The sequence below is a fragment of the Etheostoma spectabile genome, unplaced genomic scaffold, assembly GCF_008692095.1.
Source record: "Etheostoma spectabile isolate EspeVRDwgs_2016 unplaced genomic scaffold, UIUC_Espe_1.0 scaffold00019302, whole genome shotgun sequence".
In the NCBI taxonomy this organism is placed as follows: Eukaryota; Metazoa; Chordata; class Actinopteri; order Perciformes; family Percidae; genus Etheostoma; species Etheostoma spectabile.
In genome coordinates this window covers 11,423-22,924 of record NW_022604805.1, presented here as the reverse complement: position 1 = coordinate 22,924, position 11,502 = coordinate 11,423, and the positions used below count along the sequence as shown (strand labels likewise).

The window sequence follows — 11,502 nt, the reverse complement described above, 5'->3', positions numbered from 1 at the left end:
TTCACAAGAATCGGATGGTCAGATTTGAGGACAAATTAACCTTGACATTGAACCTTTGACCTCCAAAATCTCATCAGTTGATATGCAAGTTCATGTAAATGTTTTTGCAAACTTTGAAGAAACACAAACATGGACGTTGTGATACAATGGTGTCGTCTATCGTTGTTTCTGAGATCAACAATACCTTCCGAAGTTGAATAGCTATTGCGTACCCGGTAATATTAGAGAAGAGCTCTCGTTGGCACTGTAGGCGGACAATTTAGAAAATGAAGTTACTTTACACTTTAAACTGTTCCATCTCCTCTGAATCACCATCTGCACATTTTCAAGCCTCGTTGGCATGCCGACCACCAACAGTAGGTAAATCACTGGCTAGCTTCGCATGAGTACCTCATACCTTTTACCAGGTTCAGGAGGTTAATAGTTATGGTCAAATGAAGCTTCATTAAGATTTCTGAATAAATGTTCTTCATTTTCTGAATGCATGACTCAGTAGTGTTTTATTATGTATTATGTAACTTGGTGTTGTGTATGTGTTGTGATTTGGCTGCTATCTTGGCCAGGTCTCTCTTGTAAAGAGATTCTGAATCTCAATGGGACTTCCTGGTTAAATAAAGGATTAATAATAATAATAATTATTGGTTGTGCATCTGTGATTGCCCTAGAGGTCTCTTAGTCCAGCACCTCTCCCGCTCATCTTTGTTAGTTTTACTCTGTCCAGCATAAATCGCTGACACCATACCTCACACTCATCCATGCATACATACTCACCACTGACTAAACTGACTACCACCATCATTGAATTATCATTTCTTTTGTTGTAGTAATATATCGCATTTCCTTCAACCTTTGCACACGGTCTTTTGTCCTGGCCTTTTCATGGGGTCATGACAAAGCATCTAGGGTCGATCTTAGCCTTTGAGAGAGTACATAGGTTTCCAGAAACATTGTTTTTTATTGAGATCGAAGACCAAATTGTTAGTTTTTCCAAAATTTTCCCAACCACTGTTATAGCTTTCATAGCCTCGTTGGCGCAGTAGGCAGCGCGTCAGTCTCATAATCTGAAGGTTGTGAGTTCAACCCTTACACGGGGCAGGTGTTTTAATAACAAAAAAAACAACTGATGCTGAAAATACAGTGACATTCAGGTGGTTGAACACTGGTACTAGCACATGAATGTACTTCTTTGGTTATTTCTGAGATTGATACAATGAAAGGAATTATTTAAGAGTGGTAGCAAACCAATGAAAAGGGTTATAGAACATATGTGGTATGTCCTTGGACATACTATCCAAGCAGGGAGATGAGTACAGAGATTTGGGTACTAGCAAGATGGATGTAGGTTGCCCATTGTTGCCCATTGTTCATTTAGACTTAACAGCAACATTGTTATGATACAAACCTGCTAGAAAATAGCCACAATTCTTTTTAAAGACTTGTACATGGAACACACATGTTATGACAGTGTCTGAAGTGTTCAGGCATGTCAAATGGACAACTCATATAGCAGAATGTGCAACTCTACATCTGAACAGGGACTTGAACCCTGGACCCTCAGATTAAAAGTCTGATGTTCTACCAACTGAGCTACCCAGGCTTCTAAAACAAAGGGCTGTGGAAAAAAGAATCTGCTTAACTACAAATTAAAGTGCAAGTAAATGAAGACCATTAAGCTGTTGCCATGATCACGGTCTTCTGGACAGCAGGAGGGTAGACCATAATTTGCACATTGCCTGAGAACACCAAATGTTATTGCACAAACTGGTTGAAAATTGGCTAAATTGACCAAAATGATTAAAAAGCTCAAAGTCACAACTCATCATGGCCACTAGCAGACTGTGAAAATCCAGCAAACCTGCATGACAGATGACAATAGCGAGCACTTCATACATATCCCAGAATCAAGCTGTTGCCCTACCAGGGACTTGAGCTGTGGTTTTCTTCTTCTACGTTGATAAACTAATGCAATTTTACGGCTCTAGACAAATAAACTTTATTGCTGGTGAGTACAATAAAACAACTCTCCCTCTTGATCAGCTTCCTCTTGACGGGAAAAATCCACCAGATGATTTGCCATCCAAGCAGGGAGATCAGCACAGAGATTTGGGTAATATCAAGATGGATGTAGGTTGGCCATTGTTCATTTAGAGATAGCACCCGCATTGTTATGATGCAAACCTGCAAGAAAAACAGCCACATTTCTTTTTAAAGACTTGTGCAGTTTACTTACATGAAACAACAGTGTCTGAAAGTGTTCAGAATTGCCAAAGTGTACAACTCATCCAGCTCATCCAGAACTCGGCCAATTTTGCTCAAATTGGCCTTAATTGTTTCTGGACATCTGTTCTTTTTAAACAGTTAAAAAGCAGGCCGGTTAGCTCAGATTGTTTGAGTGTGGTGCTAAAAATAGTAAGCACCGGCACTTTAGGGGTACTAAAATCGAAAAACACTACGCCCAAGATCATCTATATCCACCTTTTGTTTGCACAAATAGGCCATTAATGCAACATAAGTCTCAATATCTATAGCTCTGCTTTCTTTATCTTTCCTACAAACCATACACAGCCAGGTAACCCATCCAGAACTTGGCCAATTTTGCTCGATTTGGCCTTGTTTGTTTCTAGACATTTTTCTTTTTTAAGATGTTTTTTGCCCTCTACACTGTTCACTACAGCAGAAGGTTTTTCCCGGTGTGTGCAAGTTAGTGCATGTGTGTGGGCTTTTATGTTAGTTGTGTGGTAGATGGCGGACAAGTGTGTCTTAGCTAGCTGTGCACTCAATAAAAGTTTGAACTGAGTAAACTTCGTGTTTATTAGAAGTAACACAAGGGAGTGAAGAGCAGGAAGAGGGAGAGCCAGAGGAGTTTTGGGAGTTTGGAGAGAGGGCATGTGATCAAAGTGAGGGCTCTGACACAGAGAGGGATATTCCAGAGGGTGAGGAAGATGAAGAAGAGGGTGAGGAGGATGACGAAGCGGGTGAAGAGGATGAAAAAGAGAGTGAGGAGGAAGAAAACATAAATGGGACAGAGAGAGGAACAGCCAGAGGGACAGCAAGTGGATCCAAGTGCACTTGGCCTACATTTAGAAATGCATGCAGGTATACATGCATACAGTGGTATGAATGCGTTTAGGAACCCATGCTGAAGTTGACTAAAAAGAGGAATTCAAAAAATAATCATTTGGATATTGATCTTAATGCCTTAAATCAATAAAAAAGAAAAATCCCTCCTTTTAGGACACCTACAGAATTGTCCAGCGATGGTGGTATAGTGGTGAGCATAGTTATCTTCCAAGCGGTTGCCCTGGGTTTGAATCCCAGCCATTGCAGTAGTTTTCATTGTGTGGTTACTTGCTTTATTTGTCAAGAAGTAACCAGAAAGGTTAATTGCCCAACCCAATTTGATAAAATATTAGATCTCTTTTATGGTACAAATAAGAGAGTATATCAACCAAACAAGCTGCCTCCATGAGGATCCACAGACACAGGCAGTGCACTACGATTTGCACTTTGCCCGTGTCGGGTGACTACTACTAACCAATTGAAAGGTCATGAACATTTGTGCAAATAGGTCTAGAACTGATATTCAGGTTGTTGTGGCCGAGTGGTTAAGGCAATGGACTACAAATTCATTGGGATTTCCTTGCGCAGGTTCAAATACTACCAACAATGAAAAGCATTCTTCACGAGTGCTAGCAAACAGATGCAGATGTGCCTTCATGAACAATGTTGAATTATCTCATAGGTACTGGAAGCCACCCGTCTCCACCAATGTATTTCTTAGCTTTTATTTTCAGTCTGTGTTACAAGATTTGCAGTGAACGTTGTATTGTCCAGAAGAAAGGCAACAGGTGTGTTACTTTTTGGCTATGATTTATACCATAGCAGTGCAAGCATTTTGCCCAGATTTGATTTCCAGCCACCGCAGTTGCATTTACAGGTTTTTAAGCCATATACAACATTAACATTACATGTCTTATGTCTTGTACAACACCAGGATTTAAAAAACAGAAATATTTTTTAATAAAGTATTGGCAGTTTTTAATAAAGTATTGGCTTTTTCCTTGCAGAAGTTTTTTTTTCCAATGACATTAACAAGCATACCATTAGTTACTGTCCCTGTGCGTGTTACGACTTGGAGAACAGTTATATGCAGGTAGTGTGGCTTAGTGGCCTAAAGTGCTGGATTAAGGCTCCAGTCTTTCTAGAGGTGTGGGTTCAAATCCTGCCACTGCCATTTGCAAATATTACATAGCTGGAAGCCATCCAATGTGATGTCTGTATGTTTATCAGTTGATCTTGGTGAACTAAGTAAAATCAGCCATCAATCACCTTGCTGAGATTGTTCCTTGCTAACCTGAGGTTCAGGGATAGGTAAAACTATGTTGACTTCAAATCTGCTTATACATCTGGGCATTGAGACTGAAAGTGCGCGCCACCACTGAAAGTCCATCCAGGTAGTCCTGTGTTATCACATTTACAAGAAATGGGAAGCGTGGGTGTACGTGCTAGCCCCTTCGATAGCTTAGTTGGTGGAGTGGAGAACTGTAGAGGTATAAAGCGGAAATCTTTAGGTCGCTTGTTTAAATCTGGCTTGAAGGAGCAATCTTTTGCAAAGTCATACTTCAGGGATCAATAAAGAATTTCTGATTCTGATGTAAAGATGGACAGACAACCCAAAAGCATGATACTTCTTGCCGAGACATAACAAGAAACAAAAAAAGAGGTGGGGGAGACAGAATTAATTGTAAGTCATTGTAATCACATTCAGATCACCTCAAATGGAGACACTGATGATTAATGGGTTCATAAGTGCTTCTCTTTGGGGTTGTCTTGGTTGTGAGTTCATCATCAGACACTAACACATGCAGAGGCAGTACATTTCAGCAGTTGTCCACCGCTGGCTAAATAAATAAAAGAATGGGGGTTTTGGAATAGATATTCAGCACTAACTGGTACTTTCTATTGCTGAATGAGCTCTATCTGGAGGAAAAAGGAGTTGCCCCAAAGAAAGTTATTGGACTCTAATTGACCACTCATAGACTGTTAATAGCATACATTGGGATGATGGTTGTCTATTCATGAAGCCATTCATTACTTACAATAGACAAGACCACTGAAACTTGATCAAAAAGAAGGTGGCGTTTAAGATGGCAAATCTGTGTAAGGAACCACTTCCACTGCTTCTATATCACAACACAGAAGATGCCAGAAGAAACATTGGGACTATGGAAAAGATCATGAGCAAAGAAGGTTGCTTACTGTAAGACTTTGATGTTGGTCTAACTCAAGCATTGTCATTGGATTGATTTTAGTTAGTGCTAATCTATGGGGTGGTTTTTCTGAAAACCGAATCCCAGTATTTTATCTAAAGACTTAACAGTAACAGCTATTTTACGTTGTATTACTAGTTGGACAATACTAAAATGTGTTATAATTCATTCTAGATTGTGTCTCTGGATACATGATTGCTTTGGTAAGTCATTCCTATTACTCTAACTTTAGCATTTACTTGACTGTTGAATTTAGTAAGTGCTACTTGTTGGGGCAGTTGAACATGACAATGCTACAGACTAACTGAAGATGGATGTCATTGTAATCACATTCAGATCACCTCAAATGGAGACACTGATGATTATTGTGTTCATAAGTGCTTCTCTTTGGGGTTGTCTTGGTAGTAAGTTCATCATCAGACATATCTCTGAACAAATGCAGAGACAGTCTATTTCACAATTCTTCCCAACAATAGTAAAATGAAATCATCTGACAGCAGAACCACCCAAACACAAGCACTGACTTGAGTTATGTATGCAGTAAGTGCTACTTGTTGGGGTAGTTTTGCTGACCTCCGAAGTCCAGGATTTCCTCCATAAAGAAATGTTTAAAAGGATATTCTCCCTGATTACTGGTTGAACAATGCTGAAATATTTTCTAAGTCATTCCTATTACCCTAACTTAAGCATTGACTTGACTGTTGAATTTAGTAAGTGCTACTTGTTGGGGCAGTTGAACATGACAATGCTACAGAGTTTAAATGAAGATTAATAACATTGTAATCACATTCAGATCATCTCAAATGGAGGCACTGATGATTATTCTGTTCATAAGTTCTTCTCTTTGGGGTTGTCTTGGTAGTGAGTTCACCATCAGAAATATCTCTGAACATATGCAGAGTCAGTCTATTTCACAATTCTTCCCAAGAATAGTAAAATGCATTCATCTGGCAGCCAAAGTACCCAAACACAAGCACTGACTTGAGTTGTGTATGCAGTAAGTGCTACTTGTTGGGGTAGTTTTGCTGACCTCTGACATTTAGTATTTCCTTTATAAAGATATTCACAAACAAAACAACAAACTAACTCTCATTCAGAAGCCATAGAAGAGCGGTGCAAATATCTCATCAGAGTGATGGCTTGTGGGAAGAAACTGTTCTTGAGTCTGTTGGTTTTGGCGTACAGTGCTCTGTAGCGCCTACCAGAGGGGAGAAGCTGGAATAGGTTGTGTCCAAGGTGAAATGGGTGTCCGGAGTGAGATGGGTGAGAGGGCGCGAGGCCATTCGCCATCACCTGCACACTTGATGAGTGTCATCGGTGGAAGTCTAAACCAATGATTCCCAAAATGGCTGACCTAACAGCGTGCAGCCCACCTGCACCTATTAAAGCCAGCATTCCACTCCACTGGTATAGACTGTTTTCAGCCACATATAAAGTTATAAGACAACATCACATGTCACTTTTGTGCTCTGGAAAATCAGGCAACTGGTAACTTTGTTGCACTTGTTAAGAATCACGAATTATATGCATACACTTCATTAAGTGAGAACGAGGCACTGCTGGGATTTGGACCCGGGATCTCCTGTTTACAAGACAGGCGCTTTAACCACTAAGCTACAGCACCTTCTACAGAGTAGCCTGTCTTGCAAGAATGCAATGAGCTAATGAACAGGGTTGCTTCCATCCATCCATCTTTGTCCAGCAGTTCCTGTAGGGGACCCCTATGAACTCCGGCAAATGAAAACAGCTGGACGTGTCCTTGAGCGACGCCTCAGGACTCACTGTTGATAGGCAGGCCTACCGAGAACAACAGAAGTCGTATGCAAGGACCTTGAGAGATGAGAGACCCTTTCCCCACAGCCCTGGTAAAATCCAACCTCCATGCCATAATTCCCCTCATCACAAAGGTCATTAACCACTCCATTAAACACCACCAACAAAAGGCTTTTATTTGCTTTACATGTACACATGTAATGTTATGGTACAAAACAACATCACATGTCACTTTAGTACTCTAGAAAATCAGGCATTAACTTGGTTGCACATGTTAAGTATTGGCAACCATGTGGAAACACTTTATAAAGTGATAACCAGGCACTGCTGGGATTTGGACCCAGGATCTCCTGTTTACGAGACAGGCGCTTTAACCACTAAGCTACAGCGCCTCCTATAGCAAAGTCTGTCTTGCAAAAATATAATGACGTAGTGAAAAGCGTCCATCCATCCATCTTTGTCCAGCAGCTCCAGCAGGGGACCCCAAACTGCCCTTTGCCTAGCCATATAAACCAGCTCCGACTGGGGGATCCTGAGGCGTTCCCAGGCCAGGTTGGAGATGTACTCTTTCCACCTAGTCCTGGGTCTTCCCCGAGGCCTCCTCCCAGCTGGATGTGCCTGGACCAGCTCTCTACGGAGGCCCCCAGGAGGCATCCTTACCAGATGACCCAACCACCTCAGTTGTTTACACCGAGTACCTCCATAATGGCCATGCATCCATGTTTACCCCCAGAGGTGCTGTGGCTTACTTGGTTAAAGTGCCTGTCTAGTCAGCAGAAGTGCCTGGGTTCAAATCCCAGCAGCACCTTATTGTTGCAGAGATTACCTGTACTTGTTTTTAAATTGCCTGCTAATCAGATGTTGTTGTGGGCGGGGCATTACGTCTGACTCAGTGGTGAGTGAAATGGAGCACTTGAGTGACACAGAACTGTAGTGGAGCCAAAATAGCGCATTTATTAATTAATTTCATTAGTTATCAGGCAAATAGAACACCTGGTGGGTATGTTATTGGTGTTTCTGTGTAAATGTAACATGCCATTTTCATTTGCTACCAGGGTACTTTAACAGGGATTGGGTTGACATGATGATGACACGCCAAAAGAGGTAATCTCTCCAACAACAAGGTGCTGCTGGGATTTGAACCCAGGATCTCCTGTTTACTAGACAGGCACTTTAACAGTATTGGGAGTAACGGCTTAGCTCGCCTAGGCTTGGCGGATCAATCCTATCCAGTCAGTCTCCAGAAGAGGTGTAAGTACCTGGCAGGTCTCTCCCTTCAACAGTTTGAAAACGCCAGCCCACTCCTTCCCATTGGTGCTGATCATCCACATCTCACCCCCATAGAGCCAGTGAAGCTCGGTCCACCAGATGGACCAGTCCCCATTTGAACCAGACTGGGGGGGAACGTTTCAGGGCCCAGCACGGATCGTGGAGCAACAGCTACGGCCCAACAGTACTTTCTGACGTCCACTGTTCCTTCCAACATGGAGCTCTTCCAGATTGTTGAGAATCTCTAGCAGCTGGATGTGCTGCCATACGAAAATGAGAAAGTGGTAACCAGGTCAAGACAAGACCAGGAGGCAGTAAGTCTGCTTGAAGAGAAGACTACGCGTGTGGAGGTGGACAGAATACTTCGCTATGCTGTAACAGTTTTCCTAACTCACCCGGCAAGGGAAAAGTACAACGCATAAAAATTAAGGTAATGGGGGGGATCTCTGATATCTATCGGCCATAATCTAGTCCTGTCTACTTTATTTAAACAACCCCAGAATACCCTCAACCCCAAAACACCCTAATTGCCTCTAATTTAGCTCAATAAACATGCTAATGATATAAAAAGAAACCATGTAATATAAGTGTAACTGCGTGTATTATAGACACAACTAATTAAACAGGATGCACCATCTTCGTCCCCATCCCTTTTTGCGACTGTCCCCTGTTGGTGCGTGGCAGCCATATTTGATAAGAATGGCCAAGCAACCAAAGGAGCGTATGTGAAGTAGGTAAGGGAATGTACTGTTGAAAGTCGGTGTGCAAATGTGTGCTGATGATTGTGTAACCCTTGCAAGCGACTTATCTTATCACCCCCCCTAAGCTACACCACCACAACAAACAGCAAAAAACAAAACAAAAACAATATCCCCAATATCAAACCTACTCCTCCAGTGGAGACTGTGCCCTGCACGCAGCACCTTGGACCGCTCAGCCATCCTGACTGAAGAATCCAACGTGTATTAGGATCTCTCACAGAAATAATAATATGGTAAGTCAATTATGTTTTGATAAAGTAGGTTCTCAGTCATCCAGGTCATAGTTATCAAAGGAAGGTTTCCCTATTGTCAACCCAAATATATGGGTGTTTATGGAGACATGGAAGAAAGTCACCAGTGTGGAAATGTGCTTGACAATGGCAACACTGGATTTGCGGGATGTGAAGGCATCTCACCGACTCTGTACCCCAATGTGCAATGCAGGCTAAATCATGTGGTGGGAATAGAGATCCACCATTGTGTCTGTCCAAAATGTCCTCCTGTGTTCAGACATGTGCCTACTAGATGGGAAATAGACTGACATTTGGGTCAACATTGTGGAAATATCTTTAATATGTTCAACTAAGTCTAAATTTGGAGCCCTTTTAAGTTAACGTGAAGTACAGGTCACAGCTCAACATGCCACCACCAACATACTGTTTTCAGTCAAACAGCCAAGAATATTTTACCCGTTGGCCTAGATGTGGACAGGTTGATTTTTTTATTCATATAGTACTCTGGCTTAAAACCAGGTTCCACCGAGACTTGAACTCGGATCACTGGATTCAAAGTCCAGAGTGCTTACCATTACACCATGGAACCACTGTTCTAAAAGGGAACATTGGTTTGCCAGGCAGCTTCTTCCATAATATTAACACTTATGCTATTGAAGGCACCCAACAATTACTGGCTAACTTAAGTCATTTAGTAAGCTAAGCGTTGACACAGTATGTGGAACAAGGCAAGTCAAGAACAGGTTTTAAAGCTCTTGCCACAAACAATGAATACAGCAGTAGATAGGTCTACTGTGTACACATGGTAACTTTACATGGGTTGATAATGCAGATGCTCACAAAAGGTGCGGCTGTACTTGCAATTCAGTATCTTGCACAAATTAATATCCACTACAATGTAGAGAATAGCTGAGTTCAAGCTTCCCAATACCATATCTGTGAAATTAGTTCTAGAAGGAAACAATTCATGTAAGAAGTGGGATTTGAATCCGAGCCCCCAGTAGAGACTGCGACCTGAAAGCAGAGCCTTGGAACGCTCAGCCATCCTATCTTTATCTTGTTTATCCTTATCTTCTTTATTAGTTTTTTAAATAAATTAATATATAAAAAATATGACTAACATGTGATTATTTTTAATGTTATATCAATAAATAGTGTTACAATTATATGGCTAAGTAAGCAATAAAACCTTTAAATGAGCCCTTCCTGGTTTTTTTGTTATGTCTCGGCAAGAAGTATTATGCTTTTGGGTCGGCTGTCCATCTCTACATCAGAATCAGAAAGACTTCATTGATCTGTGAAGGGAAACTCTTGAAAAGACTGCTCCTTCGAGCTGGATTTGAACCAGCGACCTAAGGATTTCAGCTTAATGCCTCTACAGTCCTCCGCTCTACCAACTGAGCTATCGAAGGGCAACAATGTTTATGAACGCACTTCCCATTCTTGTTAATGTGATAACACAGGACCCCCTGGAGGGACTTTCGGAATCATCAGAGGCTGTAGCTCAGTGATAGAGCGCACTTCACAGTCTCAATCAGCAAGGTAATTAATGGATGATTATAGTTACTTCACCAAGTTCAGCCCAAATGACACAGCTGCAAGACATCACCATGGTTGGCTTCCAGCTATGTAATAGATGCAAATGGCATTGCTGGAATGCAACTTCATCATTTGTGCTGAACTGTAATGTATTGGTGAAGTAACTAAAAACATAAGAGGCAACTTGGCAGAGGATTGGCTGAAGCTTCCTTTCCACCACTTTGCCACCCGTAAGCTGTTGGAACCTTTGTTGCCACCTTCCCTCAAAATGTGAATCACAGAATTTCCATCCCCTGAACCTAAACAGCAGAGCAGAGTGGCGCAGCGGAAACGTGCTGGGCCCGTAACCCAGAGGTCGATGGATCGAAACCATCCTCTGCCAAATCTCATCATTTGTATCAGCACTAAGTCTATTTCCAGTCTGTGGATGTTCAGCAAAGCATCTGCTGCTGCAAGTGAAAAGGAAACTTAATGGCATGTCAAGTTTAAGGGAACTACAGTGCTGATACCTGTTGTAACACCAATTCATCTGGAACATAATACATGTTATATCTATACAAATGTTCATTTTTGCAATATCACGTAGGTGAAAAGATTCCTCACAGTGGTGCTGGAGGCCAGGGTGATGCCATCCAGAGTAACTATCTCTTTGGATAA

General features: G+C 41.7%; 5 non-coding genes across 5 annotated transcripts; 1 reads left to right on the top strand and 4 right to left on the bottom strand.

Annotated features, from left to right (window-relative positions):
- Positions 1–6,821: 6,821 nt before the first annotated feature.
- trnat-ugu (transfer RNA threonine (anticodon UGU)) lies at positions 6,822–6,894 on the bottom strand. The gene has a single exon. It is a non-coding gene; the product is annotated as a tRNA-Thr (tRNA).
- A 468-nt stretch (positions 6,895–7,362) lies between these two features.
- On the bottom strand, positions 7,363–7,435 carry trnat-cgu (transfer RNA threonine (anticodon CGU)). The gene has a single exon. It is a non-coding gene; the product is annotated as a tRNA-Thr (tRNA).
- A 2,388-nt stretch (positions 7,436–9,823) lies between these two features.
- trnaq-uug (transfer RNA glutamine (anticodon UUG)) lies at positions 9,824–9,895 on the bottom strand. Its single transcript has one exon. It is a non-coding gene; the product is annotated as a tRNA-Gln (tRNA).
- Positions 9,896–10,630: 735 nt separating this feature from the next.
- trnay-gua (transfer RNA tyrosine (anticodon GUA)) lies at positions 10,631–10,718 on the bottom strand. Its single transcript is given in 2 exon segments — positions 10,631–10,666; positions 10,682–10,718. It is a non-coding gene; the product is annotated as a tRNA-Tyr (tRNA).
- Positions 10,719–11,155: 437 nt separating this feature from the next.
- Positions 11,156–11,227, top strand: trnat-cgu (transfer RNA threonine (anticodon CGU)). Its single transcript has one exon. It is a non-coding gene; the product is annotated as a tRNA-Thr (tRNA).
- Positions 11,228–11,502: the final 275 nt, after the last annotated feature.